The sequence below is a fragment of the Rhodnius prolixus genome, unplaced genomic scaffold, assembly GCF_049639745.1.
Source record: "Rhodnius prolixus isolate KJV_2025 unplaced genomic scaffold, Rpr scaffold_17, whole genome shotgun sequence".
NCBI classification, from domain to species: Eukaryota; Metazoa; Arthropoda; class Insecta; order Hemiptera; family Reduviidae; genus Rhodnius; species Rhodnius prolixus.
The window spans coordinates 2,513,436-2,530,208 of NW_027411626.1; the positions used below are offsets into that span (position 1 = coordinate 2,513,436).

At 37.4% G+C, this 16,773-nt stretch overlaps 1 protein-coding gene across 5 annotated transcripts in view; it reads right to left on the reverse strand.

The window, feature by feature from the left end:
- Positions 1–16,773, reverse strand: part of mtgo (miles to go) — a 240,895-nt gene that overhangs the window by 70,333 nt on the left and 153,789 nt on the right. The window lies entirely within an intron of this gene.

The following is a 16,773-nucleotide window of genomic DNA, read 5'->3' on the forward strand; positions in this document are numbered from 1 at the left end:
TAAACTTATCAAGTTTGGACTTCAATTTTTTTTTTTTTTTTTTTTTAATTCTGAGATTTTACTAAAACTTCGTTAAATTATTAATAAGTATATTACAACAACTTTTGCTTGAAACATTTCTGGACTAACTGGTGGGTAGATTCCCTCTCAGAAGAGGTTATCTCGTTGGTAAGAATAAAATACGATTTAAGTAATCAGGGTTTGAAGAAATATATTGAGTTTGAATCTCGAATATAAGACTAAGTCATGAGAGTGTTCACTCCGATCTTTTTTTAAAAAAAATATCTCGAGAAACGGCTGACAGAATTCTCTAACTCGGGGACTGAATTGCAGTCGGAGGAAAACATTCGTGTGCCACACAACCAGATCTGTGTTGCTAGGCGACAGCCATACGCAAATAATCTCGAAACTATGACGTGCCCAATATTGCAGAGTATTCATTTTCTGTTTATCATTAAAGAAATATCAATACTTCGTAACTTCTTCATTTCCGTTTGCATTAGTAACACTTTAAAACAGAAAAATCACGATTTTTGGTATATTTTTTGGAGATTTGTTTTGTTTAAAAAAAAAAATTTTAAATGTTTTTTTAATGAGAAGTGACCAACCAGAATGGAGAATTGTAGTTGTGAAATGTAGGCGGTTCTTGTTGTGAATAGGAACCTATGTATTAGAAAGAGACACGCCCACATCCAACAGGCCACGCCTACATTTCAATTAGACCACGCCTATATCACACGGGTCCATGCCACGCCTATACCAATAAAATTCACTAGACAAACCTATATATATATAATATAAGTCTAATTTTCTTTGTTATTTTAGATATTCGTAGTCTCTATTAGTGTTAGTGCAAGGAAGTATTGCAAAAATGTCCAGCTTGATTAATTGTTCTATTTTCTTTTATTACCTTTATTTTATTATTTGATTTCTGTGAATAATAATAATAGCAATTGTAATAAACATCAAATAAAAAAAAGGTGAAATATTTTTCCAGATAAAAACAAAATTAAAATATGATAAAGATCGATTGTGATAATCAAAATCGATATTAAATTAAACATACTTAAATCTATAACAATCGATTTTTTTTGTTTTTTCTTGTATTTTAAGGGCGTTAACATCTGAGGTAATTCACTTTTTTTAAAAAAAAATATTTTCTCAAAGATGGCTCTAATGGTGTTTTCTAAAACTTGGTATCCTTTTCAGTGCACTAGAGTGATAATTTTATTTAAAAAAATTTTCTTCAGAAATAATTTATATTTTGAGCCAACTTAGTCTTTCGTAACAGAGAAAGTTACGTAATTTTACGTCTAAACCAGGGACTTTGACAATCTCAGTACATAAGAGTGTTCTACTGCACCCTGGAACGTAGAAAAAAGAAAGGAACAACACGGAGGCTGTAGTCTGTAGCCACAATATAAAAGATAAAATAAACAATTAAAGAAGCGCTGATAATAGAAGAGGGAAAATGTGTGACGACTAGGCCGGGCGATAAATCCTGGATGTTACGTGTCCGAGGTATGGCGCACGCTGGCGGAGTCTGGGCGGTAGGTACTCCACTCCACTTTGCCACCAGTAGTAATCTTGAAATGAATTTCTGGAAGTGGCTACATTATCTACTGGTTTATCTGGAAACAATAGCCTGGAATGTCAACCAATATGGCCGCTGGTTGTTTGTTCGTCTGTTCCAAGTCCTATGTCAATTATCTGGTCTTCAGATTATTACAAGGTAGTATGTCTCTCTCTGATGTTGTGGAGTTTGGGTGAACAAGACTAGATATTGTGCTTTGTAATATTATTTACAACTAACTTATTCGTTGGGCTCCTGTCCACCTATCCTCTTCAACAGCAATCCTCTTCCTTGTACTGATCTGGTGCGCTACCTTGGGCTCTACATAGACAAAAGACTCACGTGGAACCCACATATTAGACTTAAAAGACAAGCAATGACGAAACGTGCGAAACTGCTCTACAGACTACTTGGACAACGCTCTAAATTACCCATTGAACTCAAGCGATTACTATACAATACTATCCTCAAACCTATATGGACTTACAGGACTAGAGCTGTGGGGTTCAGTCAAACCTACAAACGTAAGGACAGTGCTAAACATTTCAATCAAAACTCCTCCGACAGATAGCTGACGCACCTTTCTACGGTGACTAACCTCACTCTTCACAACGATCTCAACATTCCCTTCATAGACCAACACGCCTACACTAAATATCAAAAACTCCATACTGCTCTCTCTACCTGCTCAAATCCTCTTGTACAGTCTCTCTCGCCTCCTTTGACATTCCTGACAATCCTCCTCGACGACTGAATCGCCAGTGGCCCCGCGACTTCCTTGAGGTCTGAAGAACTAAATCTCTCCTCTCTCCTTCTCGTATTCTTCTCTTCACATTCCCCTCTCTCCTATAGAGAGTGCTACCGCTACCCAGCTTCTCTCCTCCTGCTCTTCCCGCTCCAGCTCATCTCATTCACCTCCAATTTACTTATTGTATATATTTACACAGATTGTAAATTACAAAATAAATTAAAAAAAAAAAAAAACTTATTCGACATAAGTGGAAATAATGTGATCACTCAATTTGTTAAAATCAAGTCTTCGAAGGAAATATACCAAGTGAGAGGTGAACTCATAAAAATGCTTTGGAAACGAAGTAGTTTTTAGAAAATTATCTCTATGTGTGACAAACAAAATATCTAAAAATTGCAGGAAATTTGAAAGTTTTAGATTGGAACGCCCCCCCAATCAGGGAAAATGACGTAACTCAGCGACCTAAATCTCTCCACCGGAAATGCCGCAAAAACAAAAACCGCTTCTAAGGTTTTCCTGTCACTTAGTGTACACATCATATTCACATAAAGCTTTTTAAAATTAAAAGGCTAAAAAAAACAGCAAAATTAAACGATCTGTTTCGTTCGAGTTATATTATCTTGAGAATAATATAGCAAACGGAAGTTCTGTGTGAGCGAGCGTGTTCAAATGGAATTTATCTATAGTCAATACTTCCTGCAGCGCATTAGTGAGCGGAAATTTTTGCTGCAGTGAATTCAGGAGATGAGATGAGTCACGGATGCCCAGAACTGCACATCATCTCAGCGGAAGCTGAATCTCTTTTCATTGTGAAAAACGTTGAACTGAAGTACATGAACTCTTTTAAACAGGAAATTTCTAAGAAATTAAAAATAAAACGCAAGTTTTACAGTGGCAGGAACAGAGAACTTGAACACGTTTCCGTCTGTTAATGTTACAATATATGGATACTGTTTCGATGCTGTAAGGTGTGTGCAAGTGAGTGTAGGGCATGCTGATGAGATGAGTCACACACGGACAAAAAGGACGATACCAGACTGTAACGTAGGACCCTCAGATAGGGGGCGACACTAATTTGGGTGTGTCGCTACATCTACGGACACAAGCACATACCTACAGGACCTATAGAGCCAACGGGGAGTTGGGGGTCTTCATTCGCTTCCACTAAACGTACTCTAATTCACCTTCCCCAGGTCTATGGCTGCAGTAACCGTTAGTTTGTTGCCACCCCCCCTCCACAGGCTGCAATCCATCATCAACTCCACAGACACACAGACACACACACAAATACAATTACAAAGTGAGCGAGAGAGAGAACACAATGTGTACGTGGCCTAACCCATCTATGGAGGTTATACGAGTACTAACCAAAATAAACTAACAAGGATATCGGGGGGTCTAGTGGTCATGAGCGTGGCTTTGTAAGTGGGAGATCCCCAGTTCGAATCCTGCGTATGGTTACTTTTTATTTGTTAGAAAATAAATTGTTTATAGCAAAGTATGAGCTTCCGCCCCCGTTCACGACATCTAATTGGTAGTTGGACGTTAAGCCCCCCACCTGAAAAAAATGGGCGATTACTTTTCTTACAAGAAGCAATCGAGCGTTTGCGCTATGAAACCTTTGGAACTCTGAGGCCGAAGGAGATAGTAGCGCAAAAAGAACTAGTAGGGAAAGTCCTCAACATCTTTAGCAGGGCAGGGATCTTGTACTAGATCTAAGAAGGGGACTGGCACAATAAGTCTTTTGTGGCTGAGGTGCCGTGGGGCGTAGGTACCGTCCCATCTACTATTCTAATCTAATCTAATCTTCATCCTCCCTCGTCGGCTGGATCGATGATGTAAGAGGATAGCGCAGTCTGCTTTCGATAGCCTAGGCTGCACCCTGCCTAGCTATGCAAGATATGTGTGAGGCAGCCCGATAAGACAATAGGTACCATTCCAGCCCTAGTGGTCCTAGAGAAAATTTGTGGTAGGCGCTAATGACCGTAGGCGTTGGATGCACCGGAAAAAAAATATCAAGCGAACAGTTTTTTGCTAAGAATGGTTATGAGTACAGAATTAGAAGTTGGAAGATCTCTGAGACTCGAGAATAACGTTAAACGGCTAAGATTAAATCACCCTATCTATTATCTCTAAAGTTTTTCATGAAAATTATTATAGTTCAAGTTAATCGATAAATTTTGATTTTTATCTATACATTAAAGAGACAGTTAGCTAAAAAATTAAATCCTATACATAACCTACTTCCGGTCAACAGTTTATGGACGAAACCTTCATGTTAGTAAAGCCCCCCTTAGGATTACCAAAATCTATAACCTGTGGATTTATCATTTTTATGGGCTTTTGTCCCCCACCACCTCCAAAAAAGGTGAAAATTTCCCGCTACAAGTAAACATAACTATTAAATCACGTCTTTTTTTAAACGCCATTAATCTGTAATGTTTTCACTTAAAACAGGATATTGCGACTGATATGTGGCCAGCGATATTGATTCTAAACACTGATTATCGTGAATAAAAATTTTTATTTACAAAAATGACCTTAAGAAATCTTTATTTATTTTTTTTTTTGAGATATGGGGGGGGGGAAAACCCAATTAGTTTTTAGTTTTTACTGATGCAATCACCATTGGTTACAATAGAATAATAGTTACAACAGAGTTTTATTTCAAATCATCAATGGCAAGAATATATATTTTTTTATTACTTTGATAATAAAATCTGGAATTCAAGATTACGCTAAATGTTCAAAAAATGTTCACATGACTTTTACTGACTGCTATTCTCAAGGTTCTAATACACATTACATTTTTTTTTCTTTTTTATCAAACTCCCAAATTTTAGGTCACTTTAGAAAGAAACCACCCAACTATTACCCCTTAGAGTTTTTCATGAAAAATATTTCTTGTAAATGTTGTAAGATTTATGCGTTTGTAATCACTAGATAAAGTTTAAATAAAATCTAGGAGGCGTTTCCGGTTAAGTGGCATTTCCGGTCAGCCGATTTCCATCAATATTTAGAAATTCAGTCTCACATTTGATTCTTATTTTAATATCATAAAGAAGACAAGAAAGAAAACTTAAGGTAGAATGACTTTTTCTGTAATGCACGATCCTAAACCCTTGTAATGCACTATTCCAAACCCTTGTAATGCACTATTCTAACACTTATAATGCACGATCCTAAACCCTTGTAATGAATGATTCTAAACCTTTGTAATGCACGATTCTAAATCCTTGTAATGCACGGTCTTAAACATTGTAATGCACTATTCTAAACACTTGTAATGCACGATTCTAAACCCTTGTAATGAATGATTCTAAACCCTTGTAATGCACTATTCTAACACTTGTAATGCACGATCCTAAACCCTTGATTGCACGATCCTAAACACATGTAATGCACGATCCTAAAAACCCTTGTAATGAATGATATACTAAACCCTTGTAATGCACTATTCTAACACTTGTAATGCACGATCCTAAAAACCCTTGTAATGAATGATATACTAAACCCTTGTAATGCACTATTCTAACACTTGTAATGCACGATCCTAAAAACCCTTGTAATGAATGATATACTAAACCCTTATAATGCACTATTCTAACACTTGTAATGCACGATCCTAAAAACCCTTGTAATGAATGATATACTAAACCCTTGTAATGCACTATTCTAACACTTGTAATGCACGATCCTAAAAACCCTTGTAATGAATGATATACTAAACCCTTGTAATGCACTATTCTAACACTTGTAATGCACGATCCTAAAAACCCTTGTAATGAATGATATACTAAACCCTTGTAATGCACTATTCTAACACTTGTAATGCACGATCCTAAAAACCCTTGTAATGAATGATATACTAAACCCTTGTAATGCACTATTCTAACACTTGTAATGCACGATCCTAAAAACCCTTGTAATGAATGATATACTAAACCCTTGTAATGCACTATTCTAACACTTGTAATGCACGATCCTAAAAACCCTTGTAATGAATGATATACTAAACCCTTGTAATGCACTATTCTAACACTTGTAATGCACGATCCTAAAAACCCTTGTAATGAATGATATACTAAACCCTTGTAATGCACTATTCTAACACTTGTAATGCACGATCCTAAAAACCCTTGTAATGAATGATATACTAAACCCTTGTAATGCACTATTCTAACACTTGTAATGCACGATCCTAAAAACCCTTGTAATGAATGATATACTAAACCCTTGTAATGAATGATATACTAAACCCTTGTAATGAATGATATACTAAACCCTTGTAATGCACTATTCTAACACTTGTAATGCACGATCCTAAAAACCCTTGTAATGAATGATATACTAAACCCTTGTAATGCACTATTCTAACACTTGTAATGCACGATCCTAAAAACCCTTGTAATGAATGATATACTAAACCCTTGTAATGCACTATTCTAACACTTGTAATGCACGATCCTAAAAACCCTTGTAATGAATGATATACTAAACCCTTGTAATGCACTATTCTAACACTTGTAATGCACGATCCTAAAAACCCTTGTAATGAATGATATACTAAACCCTTATAATGCACGTTTCTAAACCCTTGTACAGTACAAGGGGTTTAATTTGTTGCTAAAATTCAATCAAATTGAAGAAAAAAGAAATCTAATCATGAAAAATATATGGTTGAAAAACTATATTTAAAGCGATCATGTGGGCAGTGCATAGCAACAAGAAAATCTCCGGCTCCATGATGACGTCACACAGGAAGTAACTACAGAATTAGACTGTTAACAATTGGGTTGTTAAAATTAACTAAATAAATTTGAAGAGAAGGAAAAGAAAAGAAAAACAAGCTAGAGATAGAGAAGGGTATCCATGGTAACCGAGGAGGGTGGGTGGGTCAAAAATAGGAAACACGTGCCAGCAAAATCACTGGTTAAGTGTGCAGTGAGAAACGGAACCCCTAACTTGTAGCTTTAGTTCCGGCTACGCACACACGCACACATGTGTGTCTACGTCCACCCACTGGTTCTATATTTAAGCGTAATTAGAACAATTCGTGAGCAAAGCCTGCAATGTGCGTTGGTGGTCAATGAATTGATGGCGGCGCCCTGTGCGTTACTCACTCGGCTCGGCCATGGAGAGTTCAAGAGGGCAAAAAAAAGCACTCCTGCTTTGTTACTTAAGAGGAGTCTGGGTAGAAACCGGTCAGTTTTGAGATATTAGTGCTCGAAATTCCACCTCTTCTTCAAGAGAACTACACTACAGATTCAATAAGAACAAAGAAGTTGCTCTTATTGAAAACAAACAGAATATTTATAATTAATGGATTCAAAACAGCTGATTACACTAAACAAAGTTAGAATTCACAAATTTTTTCTCCAAACTCTATGAGGAGGATTCGGCGGAAGTGAAGAACATTTTTTTTGCGCAATTAAGGGATTAAGACGTAGGAAATGTTTAGTGTAGAACTTGCAGTAACTGGACAAGTTCAGGAGAAGATTGACTGATGAAATTAAAAGATTCATCCTGGCTACATCCTACTCAGATAACATAGCCACGCTACTTCTCTGGGTTCCTAGTCCTTTTTTGCGCAATTAAGGGATTAAGACGTAGGAAATGTTTGCTGTAGAATTGGATGTAACTGGATAAGATCAGGAGAAGATTTGCTGATGAAATTAAAAGATTCATCCAGGCTACAGCCTATCCAGATAACATAGCCACGCAGCTCCTCTGGGTTCCTAGTCTTTCTCATTCTTCCTTCCACCTCAGGAAGCGGAAGTTTAGCGAAGAGAATTGCAGTGATGTTTTTTTTGTTGCACTCAAGATACTGATGGCAGAACTGAATGTGGGTTAGTAGGAAAAGGCATTGCAAGACAAAAGAAACATTTTGTCTCTTTAGGCAAAGAAAGGCCACAGGAATGCAGAAAAAGAAGACAGAAGACTGAAGAAGAATTAATTGTAACTCAGTTACAGTGACTTCCTTCAAACACCTGTCAACTAACGAATGCTATTAACACCTACAACATTTGAGAGAATAAGCGAAGAGATAAAAGGGCCACCACACTTTTCCTTAAGATGCATGGAAGCTGCAGCCAGTATCTGAGACTGGAACAAAACCTAACCTCTACCCAACATAACAGGATTAAACCACGCTTCAAGGGATCCTTCCGCTAACAACATTACTTCTACATCAACTCGCCCAGGTATTAGAGTTCACATTACCATCCTTGCCTTTACATCCCTAAAAGTGTCCCTCCTCCAATCCATCATGCGTACAAAGTAAGGGTGAACATAAAAGGGAGAAGGGAACTAGCACAATCCACTTAATCGAGTCCAGGCTAATTTTAAACAGATTGGCACCTCAGTTAATATCATCCAGGAATTTGTTAGGCCAATTTCGATTTTTTTTCACTTTTTTCCACATTGTATTCCTGAAACTCAAAGGAAATGGGGTAAGGGTATGTCACAGTGGCGTAACTTCGCTTAAGGCCTTTTTAACGTTGAGTCTACCCAAAATATTTTCTTAGAAAAAAAGATGAAACTATAGCTTATATTAAGCCCCATTATAAGTGCCTACATTTAAGCTACCAAATAGAGCTTTAATAAATCAACAAATTCTACTTAATTTTTACGTGCTTTTGAACATTCAGGAACTAAATCTTAAAATCTCATTCTAAGGTCCGCTAAATTCGAAAAAGCGGTCTTGTATAAACCGGAAAATAGCGACCAATTCAAAGCTGATTCCCTTCGGAGCCACCGGAAGTTTATGATCAATATTGAGCCGACCGGAAGTACCATTTTAGTGTATTAATTTTCCAGGTTTTTGTTTTGTTTAGGGTGTTCTCCACTACGGCTGCCACGATTTTCTTATCCACTCGAGTGCGGCAGAGTTGCAGGTCTATTTTTCCTTTCAACTGAAACAATTTCCCCAAGAAAATTCGATTAATGGGGATCACTCCTGAAAGGGGGGAGGACAGTGTCAGCCTTTATACCCTAAAGTGCCATTACTGTCCACTTTACTGGCCTACCACCTAATACCTAATATTAATCAGAATCAGAAATACGAGACTGAATTTCCAAACATTTTGAAGAGAATCCATTTTGACAATCCATCCGGAAGTGTGCTATTTTTTGGACATTTTTCTAGCAAAAAAACATCGCACCGACGATTTCCTCTATCTAAACTTAATGACTTTGGTAAAACACATCAATATATACAGCTTTTACTAGAAGTATTTTTCTTTTTGAAAATTTCGATCTTTGTTTTGGGGTACTTATTTAGTACGTAAACGTTGGCACTTTAGAGCCACATTTTTGGAGCAATTTTTTTTTTTTTGGAGATAAGAACTAAATGGAAACCTGGTGTAAGTGTTCACTGGAGAGTATTTAAGTGACTATCCGTGACTTTACTTTGGAGAGCGGCGATTGGTGAACGGGAGAAGTGTGTTTACTTGCGTCATGCAGCGCTGCTATTGCATAAACTATCTAGTGAGCTGTGGCATGCAGCCGCCATCATTATATTCACACACACACTCACACACACACACACACACACGAGCACATAAAAAATAAAATAAAAACAGTACAACCCTTTCTCTTGTGGTACCTTCCGTTCTAAAACGATTGGCCAACATGTTTCGTCCTGTCTGTACAAGTTAGTGATGCAGTATGTGTGGAAACTGGCTCATTACAACTTCACTTACTGTACATGCCCAATTAGTTTTTGTAAGTGTCACACTCACAAGACTTTTAGTTCTTATCTCAGTTTACGTAATTCTTACTTCTTCTTCTTTTTTAAAACTAAGAATTTCTTATTACAAAGGATGCATAGTTTGGTTTCAATATTGTGTATGTTCACTGCAAGGAAATGATATCGTTGTAGGAAGCGTGACGTCAGTGTAGAAAGCCTACCCCAAAAATCAATATTTTATAAAGAAAATAATATATGACACAAAAAAAAAGTAAAGTGATTGCCTATTTTTTCAGGCCAGCTTTACGTCCAACTACCAAATTAGATGTCGAGGCCGGATCAGGCTAGCAAACATTACTACAAACATCTCATATTAAACCATTAAATAAAAATCCAAGGCCTAGACCAGGAAATCGAACCTACTAAATCAACAATACATCTTAGCATTGCGGGTCTAGCCTATAACCGCCTAACATACTTTACTACAAAGTTCTCATATTAACCATTAAATAAAATCCAAGGCTTAGACTGAGAATCGAACCCACTAGAACAACAATACATCCAGGTCAGAAAAAAAACATCCAGGGAGTTAGCAGATAAAGCCTAGAAGTGATACTCTCTTCCAGTGAAAGAACTTTTAAGCTTTCTGTGACTTTTTTGGTTAGGTGACTTTCGCTTTTTTTCGGATTCGAGTAACTTAAAAACATATAATTCCAGTGCGAATGAACCAAAAAGAAAAGATGCTCCAGCCAAAAGTAAGAGAGAATATAGAAGAGGAATATGTGCATAGAAGTATAAGATTGCTGGTAGAGATAGAAGAAAGAAGCTGTGGCAAAGCCGAATGCAGCAAGATGAACTGCACGTGGAGGGGAGCTGCTAAACTGGGGGGAACCGTTTAACATAGCTGCATGTCAGCCGGGCGTGCAGTCGAACGTCCTTGCTTTGTCCTCCAGCACAGCCAATCCGTTCATTCCTTCTCTCCAGTCCTGGAATGTGCAACTACTGCCCCCAACGCAGGAATTTCTCTCCTATCTCTCCCAGCTCCTCCAGCCGGGGAGTTCACCAATACTTATTCAAGGAAAAGAAAAAGGATTTACCAAATAGTTTTTGCTGGAACTTCGTACATTTTCCCGTCGGTGTTTTTAATTTACTGTCACGTTCCAAGGATGGCAGCTTGGACCTGAATCTCTGGTTTGGGAAGGGAATCCATTAATTTTGCATTTAATACAAAACTATTAATTTCATTTAGGATGTTTAAGAATGCACTTTCTAAATGAGACTATGTCTACGTAATGCTTTGGTCTCCATTGACACCATTCCAACTATAAAATATATGAATTAATAATTAAATAATCAAGAAAAATGCGGTTCGGTCCACAGTGCTAGATAATATCGTTGATTTGATCCTGTCGAAGCATGCATATTTATTGTATCCTGTGACCGGTTTCCAACTTTCAGCCATCATCAGAGGTAGATAAATCAGCTTAGTGTAGAGACTTCAGCTTCACTTATGTTACTTACTGACTGAAACAGATGGATAAAAGTCCGAAACTTTAGTGAAATCGAAATCTCTACACCAAATCGATTAATTTACCTCTGATGATGACTCTGAACTTTATGGCTGAAAATCTTACGTCACCACACCACAAACTTTTGAAGAAAATCTAATTTTTGGGGGACTTCCGGTTGGAAAAACTCGAAATCCAGAATTTTGTCCCAATTTCCACCTCTGATGATGGTTGAAAATCTTACGTCACCACACCACAAAACTTTTGATAAAAATCCAAGAAATTCAGTAATTACTTTAAAAACTTAATACTATAATGGGATTTACAAACGGCTTCAAGAGAAATGGCGTTGAAGCCAGGTACTAATTCAAGGTATGATGGTCTTGGCAATCAATCCTACGAAAAACTGGACAAGCATAACTTTCAGATGGAGCTACAGATGCAGCATATTGATGCTGCTGAGATTAAAAGAAGTATAATCAACTCAAGAGGGGTATTTTTCCCCGTCCCCAAAAAAAAGGCAAACAGATTTAGTCTTTTAAGAAGTTAATTGAAGGCAGTGTCCAGTGCTATCGCCTGACAACCCTGATCACAATCGTCTGGGAGTACAAAAAGACTCTGGGACTGTTTTGGCCTGGAAAGGAATTCCATCTGGGCTCAGCTAGGTGCTACAATAAGCAAATAATTCTGATAGTTTAAACAACTTATGGCATCATGTTCAGTCTACAACTGTTTATAGCGAACAATTTCATGCCGAAGAGCACTTACTTAACTCAGGGACTTTTGCCCTTTAAAGTGCCAATTATATTTAGACCTACCGTTCATCGGGAGGATAAAATGTCTTTCTATAATTAACGATTCAAAATTGGCCAGGAATCAGTTCAAATAAAAACAACAACTCGTTCATTTTTATTTGGACCGATTCCTCGCCAATTTTGAATCCTTAATTGAATAATTTACGGTCACGAAAAACCTATATATGCCTTTCTAAAGTTTTCCCGCCAGGAAGATTGTAAAAACCGGAAGTTACGCAGTGCTGTTTCGAGTTTTATGTTAACCTCGTGTATACGTTATAAAGAAATAAAGAAACAATTTTCAATTTAATAAATACAAAGTAAAATTTTTGATTAATAAATTCGACACTTTTTCATTGTTTTGTTGCTTTCAGTAACTTTATCCTGGAGCCATTCTAAAAAAACGACAAAACAAACGGAGAATAATTATTAACAAAGTGCCATAGAATTATCTAAACGATAATAACAGTAATGCTAAACATTTAATAACACACGATTAGTATAATTCTCAACCGTTTCCAACCACTTGTGATGAAATCAGAAGGAGAGAGCGAATATTGAAGGGAAAACAAAACAAATGGCCATAAAGATTAAGGAGTGGAGGTAGTTGATGGAGAGCATGCGCAGTACCCGCCAGCCAAGTGAGCGCACTCTGGAAACTGAACCGTGAGACAGGCGAAATGGATTTAAAATAAAATACTAACAATAACAACAATGCTGTCTCATTGCACTAGTTTACTGTTACCTGTGCCCAATCTCCTCCTTCTACGTCACAAAAGAGAGAGACAGAAGGAAAAAACTCACTCTCTCTCTCTTACTTTCTCTTACCCGCAATTTCATCGTCCCATTACTGACCAAACGCACATAAGTAGTAATCGCCTACTTTTTTCAGGCGGGGCTTAACGTCCAACTACCATTTACTAGGGTGTCGTGGACGGAGGCGACTAGCAAACGTACTTTATTGTTTCTCATTTAACCACTAAATACAACAACCCAAGGCCTAGTCAGGGAATCGAACCCACTAAACCAACAATACATCTTAGCATTGCGGGTCTAGCCTATAACCGCCTAACATATTTTACTATAAATTCTCTCATATTAACCATTAAATAGAATCCAAGACCTAGTCACTGGGAAATCGAACCCATTAAACCAACAATACATCTTAGTATTGCGGGTCTAGCCTATAACCGCCTAACATATTTTACTATAAATTCTCTCATATTAACCATTAAATAGAATCCAAGGCCTAGACCAGGGAATCGAACCCACTAACCAACAATACATCTTAGCATTGCGGGTCTAGCCTATAACCGCCTAACATACTTTGATATAAATTCCTTCATATTAACCATTAAATAAAATCCAAGGCCTAGACAGGGAATCGAACCCACTAACCAACAATACATCTTAGCATTGCGGGTCTACTCTATAACCGCCTAACATATTTTACTATAAATTCTCTCATATTAACCATTAAAAAGAATCCAAGACCTAGACCAGGGGAATCGAACCCACTAAACCAACAATACATCTTAGCATTGCGGGTCTTGCCTCTTAACCCGCTCGGCTAATGTGTCGTACTCCGACAGACAAACGCACTTTTTCACCCCTACTTTGGGCGGGGGGACTTCCGGTTGGAAAAATCGGAAATTTAGTATTTTGTCCCAATTTTAACCACTCTCTCTTCTCTTCGTATTGTTGTGTAATTTTCTATAATAACTATAATTGAAAGTGCTTGTTATTGATTAGAATATGTTGCAATGAATGATTTATTAATGTGTGCAATAATATTCACCCCTGCCGCACGTAATTACATCAATTAATGATAATAACAAGTAACAATAAAAAGTACTAATATATGGGGGGTCCCTTATATATGGGTAGTTTAACACGGTTTCCTCTTTTTGTGTGTGTATCTGCGCGTGCGAGTGTACATAAAGTTTTACTGATAATTCAAATAGTTTTTCCCATTAAAATAAAACTGTCATAAAAATTTAAAAAGATCAAACATTAATAATAAATCAAATAATTAATAAATCGATAATAAATCGATCAAAATTATTTTTTAACAGAAAGGTTCAAACTCTTCGAGTATGGTTTTGAGCACGTCGCAGCCATGCGCAGCTGGAAATTGATGAATGATTAAAGACGGCTCAATAGTAAAAGTAAAGTAAAGTAATTGCCTATTTTTTTCAGGCGGGGCTTAACGTCCAATTAGGTGTCGAGGACGGAGGCGATTAGCAAACATACTTTACTGTAAACTTCTTTTATTAACCATTAAACAAAATCCAAGGCCCTAAGACCGGGAATCGAACCCACTAAACCAACAAATACACCTTAGCATTGCGGGTCTAGCCTATAACCGCTCGGCCATCGTGGCACCTAAAAAGTATTTCATTTATATTTTTTTGCTGTTCACAATCTGTTATTAAAAATGATTTGTTCAATTTAAATGAAGCGGGGGGGTAAACAAACCAAGAAATAAGATACAGGAACTGATTACGTCTTTAGCACCAATCACCAAGAAACAATTTTCATTGGGTGTTGGTTCTAGCGCTGATTTGAGACAAAACCCCAAGGGGGAGCCAATAATCTTAGCGCGAGTTCTACTAGCGTCTTTAAATTAAAAAAATCACAACCATGATTTTTCGATTTGGTTTAAATTCAATTCCGGGCAATATTTATCGATTGTTAAAAACCTCAGCAAGGTCTTTGGGGGGGGGGGGCTGTTAGAGCTAACAGTTACCTTATACAGTGCCATTGATATTATTTTAGATATACAGGAAGTTAGGACAAGTCTGTCATTTCCTCTGCCCATGGATTCTAGAACTGCTGATGTTCAAGGGTACGCTTGAGTTCTGGTGGACATGAGACCACGAGGAACATCTCTCTTTTGCAAAGATTTGTGGTAAAAGAAGGACGTTGCTTATTTCCCAGAGAGGTATTATATACATATTGTTTAAAATGTTTAGAATGGATCAGCTGGAGTTTAAAGCTAACTATTGAAGCATGCGCAGTACTAAGAGCTTGGTGATTGTGTACACACAGGATGAAAGTAGGATCGGGGTCGAGGCGTGCTCCGCAGTCCACCTCCCACTCCCATAACCATTTCACCACATTCCTGGACAGACTGAAACTCCTCCAAGTGACGTCGCTCTGTTCATCCATAATAAATCTTTGGTTCTTTATTTTTTGGGTGGCCGTGCTGTTAATACCAAACTCATTTTTTTTAAAAAAAAAAGAATCACCACTTATTTTAAAATAAAAAAACGTAAAAATATCCTTGCATTACTGCCCCCGGAAGTGCACTGACTAAATAAGTACAATGCAACCAAGATAGTTGGCTAGATATAACGGTACAACACTCCTTCAGACCGTTCGAGGAAATAAGTTCCGGCAGCGTAGAAGACTGAACCATGAACATTCCCTTCACCAACTCTCTTCACAACAACGCTACAAAAGAAACATTATTTCAGGATAAATACACACGATACACAACAAAAATTGAGTTGTCCTATTTTATTTAAGCTGTTCCACACCAAATGTAGTTCGCTTTCCTTTTATGTAAGAGATTAAAGAGAAAATATTTCTGGAAAATATCAATAAAATTTTCATCTTGGATCTTTCACCGAAAGTATACAAACATACTTTACTATAAAGTTCTCATATTAACCATTAAAATAAAATCCAAGGCCTAGACTAGTGGAATCGAACCTACTAAACCAACAATACATCTCAGCGTTGCGGGTCTAGCCTATAACCGCTCGGCTACCGTGGCGCCTAAATGGAACCATATACTTTTTTTTCTATCAAATAAAAATTAGCTATTCAAACTGTGGATCTCCAAATAACTAATCCTCGCTTCATAATCACTACATACCAACACCCGCCTGCCCATTTCTTATCTTAGTACATTATATTGTACAAACTAATACTTAGTAAACATTCCTAGTTAAAAGATAAATTTCTAAGCGAGTGCCCTGTGAATTTTTTAGTAAGAGAAAGCATGTTCTCACAATATTTCTTTTTCAAAAGAGAAAAATTGAAAAAATATTCTATCGAGATAAAAGATACAGATGTAAGAACCGGCAGCGTTGTTAAGAATTGCGGGAGTCTAGTTCAATTGTATTTTGGCGGCTGTGAGTGTGTGGGGTGGAGAAGGAGTGGTAGAAGGGCGGAGAGGAGATTGTCTAGACCAAACGGGCAACGAGCAGCCGAGTGAACGACCTCCGGCACCACACAGAACAGAACACATACACGGGGATATAGATTGTGCTATATATCTAGAGTGCTATCGATCTGTATGTAGCTATGTCTGGTTTGGATAGCAACTGATATCTTAGCTGATCTCTTGATCACTATCTCAGCCCAACGTCAACTTCCCCTCCTCCTCTAAGAGCACCTTAATAAGAAGGAGAAGATTGGTATCGTCCAAAGAGGGCGCATGGAGCTGT